Source organism: Mus pahari, chromosome 17, assembly GCF_900095145.1.
Source record: "Mus pahari chromosome 17, PAHARI_EIJ_v1.1, whole genome shotgun sequence".
Lineage (NCBI taxonomy): Eukaryota > Metazoa > Chordata > Mammalia > Rodentia > Muridae > Mus > Mus pahari.
This window is the reverse complement of record NC_034606.1, coordinates 45,815,481-45,824,941: the sequence shown is the minus strand read 5'-3', so window position 1 is coordinate 45,824,941 and position 9,461 is coordinate 45,815,481. Positions and strand designations below refer to the sequence as shown.

At 45.9% G+C, this 9,461-nt stretch overlaps 1 protein-coding gene across 3 annotated transcripts in view; it reads right to left on the bottom strand.

The window, feature by feature from the left end:
• Positions 1 to 8,656, bottom strand: part of Tnrc6b (trinucleotide repeat containing adaptor 6B) — a 217,188-nt gene extending 208,532 nt beyond the window's left edge. For all 3 annotated transcript variants that reach the window (XM_029548218.1, XM_029548217.1, XM_021216504.2), the window contains exon 1: positions 8,441 to 8,656. The gene's annotated coding sequence lies outside the window, so the exon portion shown is untranslated. The remainder of the gene's footprint in view (positions 1 to 8,440) is intronic.
• Between the last annotated feature and the right edge of the window lie 805 nt (positions 8,657 to 9,461).

Genomic DNA, 9,461 nt, shown 5'->3' with positions numbered 1-9,461 from the left:
GGGTGCTCTTACCCACTGAGCCATCTCACTAGCCCTTAAATTTTTATTTTAAAAGTAATAATAATAAAAGAACCTGGGACCTGGGCATAGTGGCCCATGTCCATAATCCCAGCATTTAGAAGGCCAAAGCAAGAATAATACCATTTTGAAGCCAGCTTGTGCTATGTAGTCAAACCCTGCTCAAAAACAAAGAGGAGTTAGAGATGTCTCAACAGTTGAAGGTCCTTGCTGCCAAACCTCATCTCTGGGACCCACATGGTGGAAGAGAAACCAACTCCTGCAGGTTGTTCTCTGACTCCACAGGCATTCAACATGAAAAGAGGTAAATAAAAATAATTACAATTTTGACTGAATGAAAGAGAAAAGAAAAAAGGAAGGAAGGAGAGAAGGAGGGAGAGAGGGAAGGAGGATGGATCTATCTATGTAATATGGAAAGTCCCTCCAGTTGCCTGGAAGCAGTAGAAACCAGCTGAGTTCCCTAGAAGAGATTTCAACAGTCACTTAGATAGGACATTCTCCAACCTGTACAACAGCCTGCAGGTTGCAGTGTGCGCCAGGTTTCCAGCTTTTGAGAGCAGTCACCCATGCTGGGGTGAGCCTTGGTGATGCAGTTGTACTTTCGTCATTTGTGCTCCCATAAAACCAATAAAATTCACTGGCTCACCAAGTTAGAGTTGGGTGGTATCCATACATTGGTCTGTGGTGGGATCTTTATCTGGGGTTGAGTAGATATGTGTGTTACATCCCCCCAGGAAAAGTCCTGTCACAAGCACACACTCCTATTCCTAAGTATAATTTGTTTTACTAAGTAAATGTTTTCTATTGAGGCAAAACGCATAACAGACTAGATCTGTAGTTTTAAAAGATTAATCTCACTATAACTGTCTATGTTCTCCCAGGCGCAAGATTCTTTAGCTGGTACAAAAATAAATGAAGGCATTAAAAGCTAAATAATGTGGTTATTGGTTTTGGTTTTGAAGTAGGATCTCCATGTTTCCTAGGCTAATCTACGATGACCTTGAGCTTTAACCTCTCTGCCTCCACCTGAGCATCCTGCAACCCCACTGCCTCTGCCTTAAGAGCACCCTGCAACTCCACTGCCTCTGCCTTAAGAGCACCCTGCAGTCCCACTGCCTCTGCCTTAGGAGTTCTGAGATTAATGATATGGAGCATTGTGCCAGGATGCATGGGATTACAAATATAAACCACCACATATGGGTTTTAATTTTTTTATCTTGTATGTTTGTTTGTGTGGGTTTGTATGCATGTATGCATTGCCCACAGAGGCCAGAAGGTCTTGTTTGAGCCTATGAACCTGGCATTAAAGACCGCTGTGAGCCACTATGTAGGTGCTGGAAATTAAACCCAGGCTCTTTAGGAGAGTAACCACTGCACCATCTCTCCACTCCCCACACTTAGTTTAAAAAAGTGCTAAGGATCAAATCCAGGGCTTTGTGTATGCTAGACAAGCACCCTACCAACTAAGTTATGTACAGCCGCATAACTAAGTAATTTGTCTGAGGCATTCACTAGAATTCTGAATGCCTAAAATATGGCAGGCATAGTACAGTGTGTACTTGGAAATGCAGGGATAAATAGTCTTGGTTTTTGGAAGCTTAAACTCTGGGCTGGCGAGAGGGGTCTGTGGGTAAAAGTGCTTGCTGTACAAATGTGGACAAACGAGCTCAATCGCTGAAAGCAACATAAAGGTAGAAGAAAAGAACCAATTCTACATCTACCAGGTCTTCCTTGGACCTCCATGCACACGTTATAGCAAAGTCACATTCACAAACACGCAGTAAGCATTTTTTTATTTATTTAAAGCTTACAGACCTAGTAAGACAGACAGACCTAGAAACATAATATGATGTATGTTAAGGTATAAACAAGTAAAGTATCAAGGAACAGTGAGAAATGAAGTCTTCCTAGGAAGAATGAATCACTTCAACTCTCTGTGAAAAGGGCTTTAAAAACTTTTTTCACTGTAGTTTTTGAATTCTCAGTCATTTCTGTGCCTGGAACACAGCTGGCACAAAAGCAAGTATCAGCAACACAAACGAACTGAGGGCTCTGGCTTCTGGCTTCTGGTTCCGACTTTGCATCTTGGCGGTGGCTCTGCACAGGCATGCACGTGGGTGCCAATACTCAGGGAGCCGCGTTTCTGGAGCTGCTTTCACAGCCAGTTTACAGACCACAAGGAAACCAAGTCTCAGGAAAGTTAAACATCTTTTTTGGGATGGTGGCTGAGACAAGGCCTCATTGTTTAGTCCCAGAGCACCTTGCCACCCTCCTGCCTCTACCTCAGAGTACTAGGATGACAGATGTGGATCACCATGCCAGGATGCAAATAACAATTACTACTACTTTTTTATTATTTATTTATTAATACATTTGTTTGTTTGTTTGTTTTGAGACAGGGTCTCACTATGCAGCTCTGGCTGGACTTGAACTTGCTCTGTAGACCAAGCTGGCCTAGAACTCACAGAGATACTCCTGTCTCTGCCTCACGAGTGTTGGGATTAAAGACATGGACCACCATACCCACTTTTTATCTGATCCAACCTGAAAACGGTAACATCTAAGCAGTTATTTGGTTTTGCATTTTTCATTTTGTGTGAGGGGACTGTGTATGCATGTGGTATATATGTGTAGTATGTGCAAGTGTGTGTGTATGTGTGTGTGTGTGTGTGTAGGCCAAAGGCCAGTATCAGGCCTCTCTTGCCTGTCCCCGTTATTTTTCTGACAGGGTCTCCACTGAGGCTCATTGACTCAGCTAAGCTGGCTGTTGGCCAGTGAGTTTCAGCAAAGCTTCTTCTCAACTTCCCGCCGAGGCTGGGGTTATAGGCATGCACAGCCAAGCCCAATTGTTTACATGAGTTCTAGATCCAAACTCAGGTCCTCATACTTATAAAGGTACCTTACTAAATGAGTCATCGCCCCAGCCCTGCACAGTTGGTTGCTTTTTTCTTTTTTGAGACCGGGTTTCTCTTTGTAGACCTGGCTGTCCTGGAACTCACTATGTAGACCAGACTGGGCTCAAACTCACAGAGATTCGACTGCCTGTCTCCCAAATTCTAGGATTAAAGTTATGTACCACTAATGCCTGACTATCACAGTTATTTTTAATTTTAACCTTTTTTTAAAGATAAAAGTCTCAGTGTACAGTCCAGATATCCTAGAACTCACTACTTAGACCAGGCTGGCCTCAAATTCATAGATCTGTTTGCCTCTGTCTCCGGGGTGCTGGGATTAAAGGCATCTGTCACCATGCCCAGTATGAACAGTTTTAAGAAGCAAATCTATTCCAAATATACAAGTTACATACAATAAATATCCTTAGCTTTCTGAACATCAGTTAATACCTCAATAAAGGGGGAAAAGACATAAATGTACACTCAAAAAAAGGAGGAATATAAAAACATGGCAGAGAGCTAGAGATTTAGCCAAATGGCAAACTGTCAGTGCTCAGCATTCACAAAGCCCCAGATTCAGTCAATCCTTAGCACTGGCACAAAAGCCGTTCACAAGTGATGATCTTCTGTCTTCAGAGGACAGAGTGCTAACTACTATCTAACTAGAAATATTTAAATAGCACATGTGGGCTCGGCACAGTGGCGCACACCTTTAATCACAGCATTCAGGAGGCAGAGACAGGTGGGTCTTTGAATTCGAGGCCAGCCTGGTCTACAAAGTGAATTCAAACACAGCCAGGGAGGGCTACACAGAGAAACCCTGTCTTGAAAACAACAAAACACACAAAAATCAATATATAGATCTTTAGATTTCCTAGCACAAGCCAAGTCAGGAGCAAAAATGAGGAAGGCAAAGCTCTGTTCTCAGAGTATCCAAGGAGGAAGATATCAACACACACAGTCCAGGACAACCAAGCTGTTACTCGGCAGGCACACACTGACGAGAAGAGGGAGGCTATGCACTACTGTTACTGGCTCGAATTCATCAGATAACCATTAGTCAGTGCTTGTGCCTTATCACTTATATTTACAACACAAATTGACTGTAAACTGTTACAATATCAAATAATATGAAAAGAAATGACATTAAATCTGATACAGTGTCATGTTACTTGTACTCCTAGCTAGTCAGCAGACTAAGGGTGAAGAATCACTTGAACCCAGATGTTCCAGGCCAGCCTGGACAACAAAGGAGAATGCAGCTTTAATAAAAAACAATAATAATGTTAAAAAAAAAAAAAAACTCCAGAGAAGTAGCTGGAGAGATGGCTAAGAGATTAAGAGCACTTTGCAGCCTCCCCAGTGCTCAGATTCCAGCACCCACGTGGATGGTTTACAACCACCTCTGCCTAGCTTCTAGACTCTAATGTGCTCTCTCTCTTCTAGTCTCTGTTGGCACATATGTACAAACACACAGTTCCAGAGATGATAAGAATTAAAGATTAGAGCTCTCAGGTTTCCTTGTGTTTCCCTCAAAGAGATTTAGCATGTTTGGGTTATAAAGATGTTTCTAGGTGGGCTGGTGAGATGGCTCAGTGGTTAGGGACAGTGACTGCTCTTCCAAAGGTCCCGATTTCAAATCCCAGCAACCACATGGTGGCTCACAACCACCCGTAACGAGATCTGACACCCTCTTCTGTTGTGTCTGAAAAAAACTACAGTGTACTTACATATAATAAATAAATCTTTTTAAAAAAATAAGTTTCTAGGTGAGAGAAACTGAGTTGTGCAAAGGACAGTAGCTGGAATTACCTAGGCCTGGTCCTTCCACTATGCTGAAGACATACTTGAGATCTGCTCTGTCCAATATTAGGTAACCATAAACAACACATGGCTATAGAACACTTGAAATCTGCTTAGTGTGGCTTGAGATGTTTCAAGTGAAAAATACATTCTAGATTTGAAAAAACTCAACATGAAAAAAAGACTTTTAAAATACCCTACTACTAGTTTGTTTTTTTTTTTTTACTGATAACATATTTAAATACTAAGGTTTTGAATACATTGAAGTGAGTAAAATGTTACAAAAATCAATTTCACCCTTTCTTTTTACTTTTTAATGTGGCTACTAGAAAATTTCAAATTACATATGTGGTCCACGTTTGTGGTTTGCTTTCTATTTCTATTGGACAGTACCAGTGCAAAGATCTGTAAATAACAGGCAAAGGCACTTAAACTCTTTAGGCAATCAAACGCCATCGAGGATTTCCAACCTAAGTGTTTGTGGTAGCTTTGGGAAGGAGCAGAAAACATAAAGCAATCTTTCAGGAAGATTAGTGTGGGGGCAATGTGTAGGGGTGAAACACTAGAGGCAGTTGTCAATGTCAAAGGCAGCAAATGTCAAAGGGCAAGCAGGCTGCTTGGCTGGAACCTATACAAGGTCTCTAGAATCAACATGCTGAAGAGAGGAGAGAGAAATCAAGAGCAGCTGAGACAGAGAAGAGTAACAGGTGCAATGCTAACCCAGCCTGAACAACCAGGGTGTAATGCTCGTTCAGTCGCAAGCTCCACACAGTGATTTCAGACCTATCTTTATGTGGAAAGCTCTCTTAAGAGTAGCATCAAATCTCAGACACTCGGGGGGGGGGGGGGAGTAGGCAGCCAAGGCTGCAAGAAATTAAAAAATAACAATAAATAATAAGAGTAAAAGTCAAATACATAACATAGCCAACAAATATTTTCCAGAAGTCTGCTGTATACCTGACGCTTGAACAGGCTCTAGCATTCATGGCAAACAAAACAGACATGGCCCTTAATCACAGGCTGGTAACTACAAAAATAAACAGGAGCTCTAAGAGACCTTAGTGGGAATAAGGAATCAGTGGACACAGACAGAAAGCAAAAGTCTTCAGAAGCTGGACACTGTGGCTTACACCTATAATCCCAGCATTCAAGAGGCTAAGGCAGGCCAAGAGTTCAAGTCCAGCCTGGCCAACATAATGAACTCCAGGGTATCCTGGTCCAGAGTGAGATCTCAAAACAAAACAAAAACACCACCCAAAAGAGGGAGAAGGCAATAGCCTGACTCTTTTGAGGTGGCAAAGGTCTGTAATTCCTCGATTGGGGAAGTCAAGACACAAGGATCATGAATGAGTATGAGGCCAGGTAAGCCACATAACAAAACCTAAGGAAGAAAGAAATTAAAAAACAAACAAACAAACAAAAAACAGAGCTTTGCAGTACTATGTACAATGAGTATATAAATTAAAAAAAACAAAGGTTGGATGTATTTTATTAAAGGTGCTTAGTTCTGAAACAAGAATGGTCTCAATTTACCATTCCATTCTTAAGCCAGGTTTAGGCAGTGACATCAGTGGATTCTCCTTTCCTCCCTTTCTCTGCTTCTCAGTGGTCTTTACGCTTTTCTCCCTCCGGATGATTTGGGAGGTGAAAACAAGGCAAGCCAAAGATAAAACACCAAAGAGACCTGAGATTAAACCTAGCTGCATGGCTCTTGGGAGCCCTGTCCTCATCTGTACCACAATGCGAGTTTCTGCCCTACGGGCTTCAAGCAACAGAAGGAAGACATGCAGAGTGTAAGCACACAATGAACAGCAGCCAGTACTAACAGGGGACAAGAATATTGTTTTGATTCTAAGACATTTTTAAAACCCTGTCTCATAAGACAAAAATAAAAATCATTTAAGAGTTTCTTTTTGTAGGGAAGATTTCGATGATATGATGGGTTAAAAGAGCCATGTAGCATGGACAGTTTGGTTTTGTTTGTTTGTTTGTTTAAGATTTATTTATTTATTATATGTGAGTACACTGTAGCTGTCTTCAGACACTCCAGAAGAGGGAGTCAGATTTCATTACGGATGGTTGTGAGCCACCATGTGGTTGCTGGGATTTGAACTCAGGACCTTCAGAAGAGCAGTCGGTGCTCTTAACCACTGAGCCATCTCTCCAGCCCCTTGTTTTGTTTTGTTTTGTTTTACTCCTTCAAGTACTATCAGAAACTACATACTCAGATAATCAAGTTTAGGACAAGCCCTTAAAAAACAGTGAAGAACAAGACGGGCCTCTTTAATCCAGCATTCTGGAAAGAGGCAGGTGGTGGATCTCTGTAAGTTCCAGGCCAGCCTGGTCTACAAAGCAGTTTGAGGCCAGCCGAGGCTACATGATGAGACCTTGTCTCAAAAACAAAACAAAACAAAACAAAACACACAGAGGCATGCATCATAACCCTCATCACTGCATCCAAAGTGGGACAGACCAGTCTGATCTGTATTCTGGATACTGGCTAACCAGTATGTGCCTACCTGTAGAGACTACTACACTGATACCCCTCCCACTTACTATATCGATACTCACACTATACAAGTGCAAGTACAACAGTCTCCAGGCTCTGCTCTTTAAGGAACGTTCACAAACCACCGCGAACATATAGTTTTAAAGTCAAGAGCTGAAATATCCCACAAGCGAAGAGAAACACTTCACAAAAGGCTAGGATGTGTGATTTTTGTACAGCTTCCTGCTATGTTTAACCGTGAAGGAGGTACAAATGATGTTTTTATTCACGGAGTCTTAGTTGGTACTCTTTATTCGGAATCTTAAGCAGCCAAAAGACACAGGAGAAAGCATGAAGCTCAAAGTCTCAGACGGGTGACCCGCGTCCAAGACTAAGGATGGATGAGACGCTGCTGTTCTTGGGTGTCGTGATAGCCACTGTAGTGAATTTCGCTGGACCAGATATTTATTTAGCCATCATGGACTAACAAATCCGTTAGTTTGAAATTAAAGGGCACCGGGCCAGCAGAAGGTAGCAAACCCTTCCCAAGGCTCTTTCCAACTCTGTCATCCCTCCGGCCCCTCGTCTGTTTCCTCATCCAAAGTGAACATCGCCTCGCCACAGCCCCCACCCCCACCCCACACCGCAAGCAGCTCTCGCGGGATGCCCGTGGAACCCGGCTATCGGGGTCCAGCACACAAGCCTGCACGCCCGCCGCGCGGGGACACCGGATGCTCGCGCCCCCACCGCCAGGCATTTGCAGCTCCGAGGGCCCCAGGCGACCCGAAGCGCTCGGACAGCCGCCGGCCCACCCGGAAGCCCTTTCCTCGGCTCACACCTGCAGGCGCGTGACGCCGGTCTGTCCCGGCCCCAATACTTGGGGACACCCAGGCCCTCGCGACCGACGTGACCGCGCGTCCCTCACACACACACACCCCCTCCCCCGCCTCCCGTCTGCACATCGCGATCCCACGGCGCGCCCGGGGCAAGCGCCCCGGCCCGCCGCGGCCCACTCGGGTCGCGCGCTCTCCCCCACCACCGCCACCCTCCCGCCCCTCCCGCCCGGCTCGCTCCCGTCGCGCGCGCTCGCGAGGACACGCACACGCTGCACCTCAGCGGGCCGGGCCGCGCGCCCCCGAGGGCGTCCTCAGTCGCCCACCCCGGGCCGCCCCGCTCCGCTCCGCCTGGCGGCTCCCGAGAAAGGAGAAGGCCCGCGCGGCCCACGGTCCTCACTCACCGCTGAGCCGCGCCGGCTCCGAGTGCGCGGCGTTCCGCTGTGGAGCCCAGCGGTGACCGCGGTCTCCGCTCCTCCGCAAGCTGTGGAGGCGACGTCGCGGGGAGGCTGAGAGGCGAGGGGGATCACGGTCGCTCGCTTCACCTTCCCGAAGCTCGGGGACCCCAGAAACTAAAAACAAAATAAACAAACTTTCCCCTCCGCCTCCCTCCCCCAAAAACCACAACACAAACACTCTGGCGCCCGCCCACAGCCCCGCTCCATTGGCCGCAGGCAGGATGCCTCTGGCTTTCACTGGTTAGCTTTCGTGCCCGTCAAGCCGCTGGTCCTCCTCCCTGAAGTCCTCGCCGCTGCCGTCTCCCCTCATTGGCTAAATGCTTCCCGTTTGCCGAGCTGGGATTGGCTGACCGGCCTGCGCCAATCATGAGGGGACACACCCCCTCAGCATCCCAGAGGCCGCTTCCTCGGTCGCGGACCCAGAGAGACGAAGGGGAAACTAGAGCATGATGGCGGCCGGGCTCGCCTAGCGCAGTCATCTCTACCCTCTCTTTTAGCTCACTAATGCCTCTCTCAGGGGCTGTTTCTCCCAAGCTCCTTTCACCATTCGAGACTGCACTAATAACGGAATCTATACGTGCAGGCTCCTTGATTTATCCCCTCCGAATTGCTGAGTGTGGGTTGGTTGTGCGTCATTGGACTGTCAGGGTGTCGCTCCCAAGTCACATCCTTAAGCTATTGGTGGATCAGCCAGAAAGCGGCCAACAACAAGGGCCCATGCCATTGGTTTGATTCCACTGTTTCCCCCCACCCCCCTACCCCGGCATCTTATTGGGCACTTCGGTGTTGTCCGTCAGATCCGGATTCGCCACACTACGTTTTGGCTGAGGAGCGGGTTGTCTTTGGTCATTGGAAGTTGACAGTGATAACTACTATCATTTATTGTATTTTATCCCAAATACGGTGCTCAATTCTTTACAGAAACTATTCTGATTAAACAGTAATTTTACAGGAAGCAAAGTCAAAA